This window comes from Rhincodon typus, chromosome 3 (assembly GCF_021869965.1).
Source record: "Rhincodon typus isolate 14 chromosome 3, sRhiTyp1.1, whole genome shotgun sequence".
Classification (NCBI taxonomy): domain Eukaryota; kingdom Metazoa; phylum Chordata; class Chondrichthyes; order Orectolobiformes; family Rhincodontidae; genus Rhincodon; species Rhincodon typus.
The window spans coordinates 77,767,675-77,778,088 of NC_063334.1; the positions used below are offsets into that span (position 1 = coordinate 77,767,675).

The 10,414-nt window shown below is 38.5% G+C and overlaps 1 protein-coding gene across 6 annotated transcripts in view; it reads right to left on the reverse strand.

Moving 5' to 3' along the window:
• The window catches only part of pam (peptidylglycine alpha-amidating monooxygenase), a 214,056-nt gene that overhangs the window by 157,028 nt on the left and 46,614 nt on the right, over positions 1-10,414 (reverse strand). Inside the window, exon 2 of one of the 6 annotated variants that reach the window (XM_048595158.1) lies at positions 970-1,017. The exons of the other annotated variants lie outside the window; for them this stretch is intronic. The gene's annotated coding sequence lies outside the window, so the exon portion shown is untranslated. The remainder of the gene's footprint in view (positions 1-969; positions 1,018-10,414) is intronic. 6 annotated transcript variants of the gene reach the window in all.

The following is a 10,414-nucleotide window of genomic DNA, read 5'->3' on the forward strand; positions in this document are numbered from 1 at the left end:
CTTCAACGGAGGCTGCACTGACGATGTTACCCAGCAGGGTAATGAAATGTCTGTAAGCTAATGAACCAGCTTGGCGACCGAACCAACCACACTGGACCCTAACTTTTATCTTATTTTAAAGTCAAATCTAAGGTGCTGTGCTCCAGATGTAATTTGATTGGTTACACTACTTGGCTTTATGCACTACATATTTTATTCCTACCTCCAATTAAAATACAGACAAAAAAAAAGGAGAATTGTTATAACTTTAACTCTATTGGAAAACGTAACAGAATAATAGATTATTTAACTACTAAACAGCGACTGTTTCAAAATAGTAACATCCTATAAACATCTTTGCCTTTGCCAAAATCAGTAAAACAGATTGTCTCACATTTGAATTGAGCAGCAGAGACAGAACCCAAGCTTTTAGCTGTAACAGGGAGAGAGAGAGAGAGGCAGCTTCCACAGCTAGTTTCAAAACCCCATTAACTGCTGAAAGCCAAACTAAAATCCTGATTCTATAGGAGCCTGATTCCACCCATTCAAGCTGCTTCTTTTGTTCCAACTTTCAAAAAAAACCCAAGGACTCTCAAACTATTTACGTTATTGGTTTCGACCAGACTGCTCTGTACCTCTCTCTCAACTTTTCTTCACACACAAAAAAAAAACAAAATACACATCTTAAAGCCATAGTATTGTCACAAGGTCCAGTGTTGTGATATTTTCCATTTTCTATCAAAGGAATCCTGCATAATTTTCATAAAGTGATTCAGTGATCTGAAGTTATTGTTAGGTTCCATCCATGGCAACTAAAATTGACAGAATGTGACAGATGTAGATTTCAGACCGTTAAGGGTTTGGTCTTTTTCCCTGGAAACAAGAAAATAATATTGGAGAAATTTTAAACTGTAGCAGCATTGCTGTTAAAATTGCTTCTGGAATTCTGTTTTGGACCAATCTGTAGCATGCTATATACTTAGTTACAACCTTTTCTTCTTCTCGCAAAGAATATTCTTTTATTTATCCCATTCGGATCTGTCAAAGGATACAAAAAAATCCATGAACTAAGAATGTGATAGAAACCATTCATTACAAAAGAATCAATATTCACAACTTTAATAGCCACAGATTTCTTAAAATATTGTCTTCTATGTACCATGATATGTATTAGAAAGCATTATCTTTATTTTGTAATATTCCTGATACCAAGCAATAATTTATTCTTTAGATGTAAATTCTGCATCAGCACTAATTGTGCAAGTAAGCCATACTCATAGCAGCAATGTACAATAACACAATGTATGACTTGTCGACTTAAGTCTGTCAATTATTCCAACACTTGTGTTTAGATTTCAATTTTATATTAGGCTGCAGTACCAAAAGACTTGCAGAGGTTTCCATGTTTATTTATCGGGCACAATTTTGATAAAAACAAGACATGCTTGGCAAATTTAAAAGGTTTTTTTGAAGCAGGAACGAATTGGATAAGTAAAGATAAAGCATACATAGTATGCACAGATTTTAAATAGATAGTTTAACAACTATCTCAAGAGAATTGTTAAAAACATTGACTATGCAAATAGATAAATGCTCCCCTCATCAGAAGCTAAGTGAAATACACAACTTTTACAATGTGACTTAATGATATATATCACATGATTTAAATGTTCACTAAAACCAATTATTGTCATATTCACTTCTTTAAGATCCAGCAGAAGCAGGTAAATATGTGAAAGAGGTCCTGAATTCATTTTAGCTTGCATTGCTTTAAGATCACTGATATCCATTTAAATCATTTAAAAATAATTACAATATTTTAAACTCATTTTTCAGACAATGCTGCTACAACATTCAATTCAGTGTCATTTCAGTATATAAATCAAATATTCACTTCATCCAAAACATTAAGACTCTTTCATAAATCTCACACTCCATTGGAAACCTCACTGTTGACATTTCTATGAAGACTTCATAACTGCCAGTATAATATTCTCCTTCAAAAACAGAATGAGACAAAAAAAAACGGTAAACCAGTTAACTAAATCAGTCACCGGGAAAATGTTACAGTCTATTTTAAAGGATGTTATAGCAGACCATTAAGAAACACAACGGAGTCAGCTTGGTTTTATGAAAGGGAAATCATGCTGGCCAAATTTATTAGAGTTCTTTATGGAGGTAACAAGCAGGATAGATAAAAGGGAAACAGTAGATGTAATATATTTGGATTTGCAAACGCCATTCCTTAAGGTATCACATATAAAGCTACTTAACGGGCTAACATCTTTGCAAAGACAGAAGACTGTCAAACTAATAGACGTTAAAGAGTTCAGATAAACATGGACTGGCTGGGGAGGGTGTATTTCACAATGACGACCTGTAACACACAATATTCCAGGAACCACTGCTGGGCTGCTATTATTTACAATGTATTTTAATGACTTGGATGATGGAAATTAATGTACTATAGACATGTTTATTAATGACACAAAAATATTTAGGAAGGCAAGTGGTTAAGATGGCACAAAGAAACTACAGAGGGATAAAGACAACTAAAGTGAGTACTCCCACATAACATTGGAGAATGCAAGGTCATGAATTTTGGAAGGAAGAATAAAGCAGCTGAATATTATCTCAATTGAGAAACCGCAAGAGGGATTTTGGTGCCCTCAAGTATGAGTCACAAAGTGCTAGCATATAAGTTCAGCAGGTCACCAGAGAAGCAAATGAAGTATGAATATAGGGAAGTCTAACTAAAGCTATACAAGGTAGACCACACTTAGAATATAGTGAACAATATTGGGCTCCTTATCTAAGGGAATATATACTGACATTGGAAGCAGTCCACAGGAGGTTCACTAGTGTGATCCTAGACTTGGAGGGAAGAGGTTCAACATGTTGGGCCTGTACTTACTGGAGTTTAGAAAAATGAGAGGAGGGGTTATTGAAACATGCAAGATTCCTAGGGGAAACTCAGCAGGTCTGGCAGCATCTGGTGTAGTGGTGTCAAACCATTTGCCTTTTTAATTGTTCACTGCATCTGCATGTTAACTGTCACTGACTCATGGACAAGGAAATTTCAGTCCTTTTGAATGATAACACTTCCTAGCCTCTCACCATTTAAATGCTCTGCATTTCTGTTTGGTGAACTAAAGTGGATATCCTCACTATTCTTCACATTTATATCATCTGCCAATTCTTTTGCCCACTCAGTCTCCCAAAATCCCTTTTAAGTGCCTTCACATCATCTTCACAACTCCCTCCATCCTGATTTATGTCATCTGCAATTTTGGAAATGTTATATTTAATCTCCAAACTCATTGATATAGATTGTGAAGAGCTGGAGCCAAAGCGCTGATCCCTGTTGAACTCCATTAGTCACAGCCTGCAAATTTGTGAATGATCCATTTGTTTCTTCTTTGTTTTTTGTCTGCTTGCCTTTTCTCAATGCTTTCTGAAAATCTAAGTATACCACATCCACCTGTTTGTCCCCATCAATTCTGCTAGTTAAACCCTCAAAGAACTCAAACAAAATTGAAAATAAAAGTTAAGAGGGAAACTTCAAAGTATTGCTCAGGTACAGCTTCAGGCAGTTTGTCTATAACCTGGTAAACAGGTTAATCTTCACATGCATGTCAAGATAAAAAATATAGGAGCCTACTCAACCTATGGAGGGTTGTCAAGATTACTATTGTCCTTATCAACTGTCCAGTCATGTACCTTCCAGATTCCAACTTTGCCATATTCCTACACAAATGTACACTTCCATTGCAGGCATGTACAAATATTTAGATTCCTTTCTGCTTGGGCTGTTAAATTTATTGACTGACAATAAAATATAATCTCTGTTTTTGGAAGTTTTTAAGCATCAAAAGTCACCTTATGTGCTGCAAACTACAGTTAAGACTAAAAAAAAAATCACCATCCAAATTGAGTTAAGGTTAGAAATTCTGTTGATAATACATGAACAGCAAATTGTTGAGACTGAATTTCTGAAAACTATCTCAAAAAACCCATTAATTTAAAATAACTGGTTAAGAACTCTTAAATTAGCAGAACGGAATACTTGACACTAAGTGAATCATAATTTTTGCTTTTAACTTAAAATTTATTTGCTACCTGGTCAGTCGTGCCGTTTCTCAGTCAGAGAACATGAAAAATTTATGATGAGCAACAAGCTCAAAATGTAAAGAAAACATACACTTTTTAAAACTTTTATCGCAAAAGGTGATGGAACCACTGAATTGCAGTTATCCAACTAATTTCCTGTAAAAATGATGATGTAAAAAATAATTCTTAGAGTATTGACATTCTTGTAGCAGAATTGTATTGCTTTGAATGAGTTCCACAGATGACTAACATTCATCTTGGCTCTGATATTTTAACAACAAAGGCATAAAAGCTGTTTGTTAGAGCTGACCTTCGCTTTTTCTCATGTGGAGGAGGCACTCTGTGGTCTTGTGACATTTTCCATTAAGTCTTTCCTAGGGACTTTGATTGTGACTAAATAAAATTAATTATCTATGAGTGTTGAACAATGAACAGTGGAACTATAGCTTCACTCCTCACATTCATCATCAACTGTTCCTTTCAAATTTCCAGCTCAAGGTTGACTTGATACAGTAGCACTAGGAAGATATTATCTAACAAACCTAACTGTTTTGAAGAAAAGACATTTGGATAAAATAAGTCCTGTTTACAGTTATTTAATGCTTCAAGACAGTTTACGGTTATAAAATTTATTGCTCTTGGATGGTTAAGAATTGTCAGAAAATTTTAAAAATCCATCAATTAAAAATAACTTATTGGACATAAAATTAGTGTTTTTTTGTAGATACCTATGTTGCTGCTTTGGTTATTATGCTCATGTTCACTGCAAAACAATCAGCTATTTGGATCAGGAAGGTTCTAGGTTTAATCACAGGCATCTGGAAGAGACACAGTTAGAAGTGGATAAAATTACATACTCCCAATACCATGGATCATTACCAACAATAGAATGAATCTAACCATGATTTCTGCTCCCGATCACTGGCTCTTGACCTAACTAGAAAGTACATGAGTAGATTGTCCATAAGGACAACGCTCCATGGACTGAGTAGGCTCCAACATTTATTACTGTGACTCACACATTTAGATTAGCCAGTTGACCAGTTATAAAAAGACTGCCTTGGGCTGTACCTCAGTAAAATTTTGACATTTTTCAGTTAACTTTTGTTTTCAATTTTTTGAGTTCTTTGAGGGTTTAACAAGCAGAATTGATGAGGAAGAAACAGTTAGATATAGTATACTTAGATTTTCAGAATTCATTCAGAAATGACAAGCAGACAGAAAACAGAGGAGAAATAAATGGATCATTTGCAGATTTGCAGGCTGTGACTAGTGGAGTTCTGCAGGGATCAGTGTTTCAGCTCTAGCTACTCTCAATCTATATCAATGATATGGATGTAGAGATTAAATATAATTTTCCAAATTTGCAGATGACACAAAAATAGGTTGGAGAGAATTGGGAAGATGACGTGAAGGCACTTAAAAGGGAATTTGAAAATGCTAAATGAATGGACAAAAAAAAGGCAGGTGATACAAATACGAAGAAATGCAAGGATATCCACTTTAGTTGGCCAAACAGAAATGTAGAGCACTTCTTAAATGGAGAGGGGCTACAAAGCATTGCACTTCAAAAGACTTAGATTCCCTTGCCAAAGAGTCACTGACAGCTAACGTACAGATACAGTGAGCAAGAAAGAAGGCAAATGGTTTGACACCATTACATCAGATGCTGCCAGACCTGCTGAGTTTCCCCTAGGAATCTTACATGTTTCAATAACCTCTCCTCTCATTTTTCTAAACTCCACTAAATGCAGGCCCAACTTGTTGAAACTCTCCTTATGAGAATCCCTCCATGCCCAGGATCAAACTAGTGAACCTTCTCTAACAGCCTTCAGTATATATGGGGAAGAGGAATACTTTGATATTTTATTTTATAAATACAGTTGTTTCTGTGCCTTGCAATAGACATTTATATCTAAAGAAAACAAGTGAAGCAATGTATGAAAATATACTTTCTATTGCAATAATTCGATTTTTTTCTCACTATTATAATTTAGCAATTTAAAAATAACACTGGGTACAGAAGATCTGTACAGGCAGTCCTCAGGTTGTGAACAAACTGTGTACACGAGGTCCGTTCATAGGTTGATTTGTATGCATGTCAGAATACAACGCAGGACAATATAAAGGAGCCCTTCACAAGTATAGGAAATGTCCGTAAGTCAGGTCTTTAAAATTACATCCTGTATAAAATCGCGCTCATGAGAGTTCATAAGTCAGACATTCATAAATTGGGGACCCCTGCATTGAATTAATTGATGCACATTTAATTCCACAAGAACTCATCATCTTACTTTCAAATCAGTTGAAATTATGTATGTTCAGTCAAGATAAAATTTACAAATACAACTCAAAAACTCTTTGAAGATGTAGATTGAAGCCCAACTCCAATTGTCTTTAAGGTGCTTTTACTGCCCACCAATGCATCTACCTAAGGTTTCAGTGAACAACAGGATACCTACAAAAGTATTGGAGTTTATGGCAATCGCCAGAGCCATGAAATGCACATTTGTCATCCATGGAATTTTGCCCACTGGATAGTTTTAAAATTCACACAGAAGAGTAAGAAAAATATTAACACTAGAATGAAAAATGTAACAGACATTTTATGTAAATTCTCAACACGGTTTCAATAAATGATTTCTTTCAAAGTTGTAAATCATTTTTTGCATGTAACTATGAAGACCAATGAAGTTTCATCATGATATAATTGGTGGGCTTGGCTATGTTTTTTTTTAATTTATTCATGAGATGAGAATGTTGCTGACTAGGCAGCATTTATTGCCTATTCCTAATTGCCCAGAGGGCAGTTAAGAGTCAACCACATTGCTGTGGGTCTGGTGTCACATGTAGGCCGAACCAGGTAAGGATGGCAGTTTCCTTCCCTGAACGACATTAGTGAACCAAATGGGTTTTTCTGACAATTGACAATGGACAATGGACAATGGACAATGGATTCATGGTCATCATTAGATTCTGAATTCCAGATATTTTATTGAATTCAAATTCCACCATCTGCCATGGCGGGATTCGAAACAGTGTCCCGAGAATGCTATCTGGGTCTCTGGCTTAACAGTCCAGTGATAATACCACTAGGCCATTGCCTCCCCTTGCTAGTGGTGGAATAAAGGGTGCAGTTTGATCCTGTTAAAATTGGCAGAACAGGTGTCAAAACCAGGGCACGGTGCATGAAGTGCAAGGTGGAACATTAATGGAGGGAGAAATTGGGAACTGTGCTGCTAACCAAAAGCAGGTCATATTTTCCAACATTCTAATTACTTCATACTAACAGTCCAATCAGTAATTTGACCAGTCACTATAATATTTTAACTACACTGACATTCATTTGTTTGGATTAATCTTTCATGGCCCTGCTCAGAGGCTGATGTTACTCACCTTTCCCTATAACTATTTCTGTTTCTTTGCTACTAACTCCTTTTGTGTGTAGTGGTATAATGGCTTGTACGGGTCAATGTCTGGGACTACGTAAACAGCATCTCTTACAATGATGATCTAAGAGATTTATACACTTGGAGGAAGAATGATCACAGCTTCAGCAATGTAAAAACAGACATGCAGAGCTGTACAGATTCCCTTAAAATATAATAAACCAGTTGCTGTTTGAATATACCAATGAATCAGTAATCATTCTGAAGCTAGACTAATCAACATGTAACATTAGCAGTGATGGATTGCAAATTATTGAAAATTCAACTTTAATGAACATCTTAAGTCAGACTGTCAAAGTGGCAGCAAAACTGCAGAAATGGAAGCCTATCTTGATGAGACCACACCCAAGCATTGTGTATAGTCTTAGTCTCATTATTTAAAGAAGAATGCACTTGCCATAAGGCGCGTACAACAGAGATTCATCTGACAAATCCCTGGGATGGTGGAATTGTTGTATGAGGAGACATTGAGGAAATAATATTCAATACCGTTTTGAAAAATGAGAGATGATCACATTGAAACGCACAGAATTCTAACAGGACATCATACGGTGGAAATAGTAAGAACAGTGTGGAGCTGGAGGAACACAGCAGGCCAGGCAGCATCAGAGGAGCAGGAAAGTTGACATTTTGGGTAGGGTCCCTTCTTCAGAAGTGGGGAGGGGGAAGCTAGCTCAGAAATAAAGAGAGAGAGGAGGGGTGGAACTGGGCTAAGGTAGGTGGGATGGTGATAGGTGAGTGTAGGTAGAGAGCGGTGGGGATTGGTCAGTAAGGTGGGAGAGGCGGATAGTTGGGAGAGAAGATGGACAGGTTGTGTCAGGGCAAGGAGGCGGGGATGAGAGGGAGGGTTGGTCATGGGATGAGGCTGGGGGTGGGGAGATTTTGAAACCAGCAAAATCCACATTGAGGCCATTGGACTGTAGGCTCCCGAGGCGGAATAGGAGTTGTTGCTCCTCCAGTTTGTGGGTGGCGTCACTGTGACACTGGAGGAGGCCCAGGATGGACACGTCACCCAGGGTGTGGGAGGGGGAGTTAAAATGATTCGCGACTGGTAAGTGTTGTCGTTTGTCACATATAGAGCGCAGATGCTCTACAAAATGGTCTCAGAGCCTCCGCTTGGTCTCACCGATGTGGAGGTGCCTACCTCTGATGCTGCCTGGCCTGCTGTGTTCCTCCAGCTCCACACTGTGTTATCTATGATAGGGTGCATGTAGCTAGGATGTTTCCCTTGGCTGGCGAGTCTTGAACAGAACTTCCTAAACTTTTCCCCACTGTAACCCCATTTCAAGCCTTGAAAATTGTCATAACTCCTTGATTAAAACTTAGGAAGCAGCAGTCCAATGATAAGTAGGGGTTAGAGGAGAGAAGATCTGAGACAGCAGTTAGGAGGAAAATCGGAACTCTATGGCAGCACTACTGCTTTGAAGCCAATAATCTCAAAGATTTCAGCTCATGACTCCATTTGGGGTCCTTACTTTGGAAGGCCCTAATCTAAAACCAGGAGACATATTCTTAAATGGTCTACCCCTTATTTTGAGATTAAGATGAGAAGAAATTTCTTACTCAAGGGATGGTGAATTTATGGGATTCCCTATCCCAGATGGCTGTGAAAATTTAATTTCTGAGCAGGTGCATCACAGAAAATGATAGATTTCTGTAGGCTAATGATCTCAAGGGACATGCAGGGAAGTGGTGTTGAATGGATGATCAGTTACAATCTCAATGAATGCCTACTTTTGTTTCTATGCTCACTAGAGAAGCTGAAGAACACCCAAGTGTTCTGTATACAAAGTGGAGGCAGGCGGTCTAAAGAGTTATACTGGGCTCAAAATGTTGACCCTATTTCTCTCAAACTCAAAACTGGGCACTTGAGGAAAGGATTCAGCCTCCATTGTGTTGTATGGCACTACTTCCTACTAGTTGGAATAGATCAAACTGAACATCCACAAGGCACCGTGAGCCATCATTACCAGCAGCAAAATTCTATTATACCACAATCTGTAACCTCCTAGCACATTGCCTACGCTACCATTACCACCAAGTCGGGAGGTAAACCCTGCTTCAATGATAAGTGTTGGAGGCCATATCAGGAGCTAAATCAGGCAAACCTAAAAATGAGATGTCAACCTGGTGAAGCTAGAACACAAGACTACTTACGGAAGGTTAATCTGGCCTTGTCCTGACATACCAGACATTGCAGATGCCAGCCTTCAATCAATTTGATTCCCTCCACATAATATCAAGAAACAGCTGAAGGCACTAGATACTGCAATGGCTACGGGCCCTGACAACACTCCAAAAATAGTACTGAGAATTGTGTTTTAGAGCTAGCTGTGCCACCTGCCAAGATGTTCGAGTATAGTTAGAACACTGGTATCAACACAATATTGTGGAAAATTGCCCAGCAATGTCCTATACATATCCACCTTCAACATTCATAATGCACAGTGGCATCTTTACGATGCACTGCAGCAACTCACCTGGGGAGGCGATAGCCTAGTGGTATTATTGGTGGACTGTTAATCCAGAGACCTAGATAATGTTCTGCGGCAACAAGGTGCAGGGCTGGATGAACACAGCAGGCCAAGCAGCATCATAGGAGCAGAGAGGCTGACGTTTCGGGCCTAGACCCTTCATCAGAAAAGGGGGAGGGGAAGGGGGTTTTGAAATAAATAGGGAGAGAGTGGGAGGCGGATAGAAGAGGGATAGAGGAGAGGATAGGTGGAGAGGAAACAAACAGGTCGAAGAGGCGGGGATGGGGCCAGGAAAGGTGAGTGTAGGTAGGGAGTTAGGAAGGGGATAGGTCAGTCCAGGGAGGACGGACAGGTCAAGGGGGCGGGATGAGGTTGGTCGGTAGGAGATGGAGGTGCGGCTTG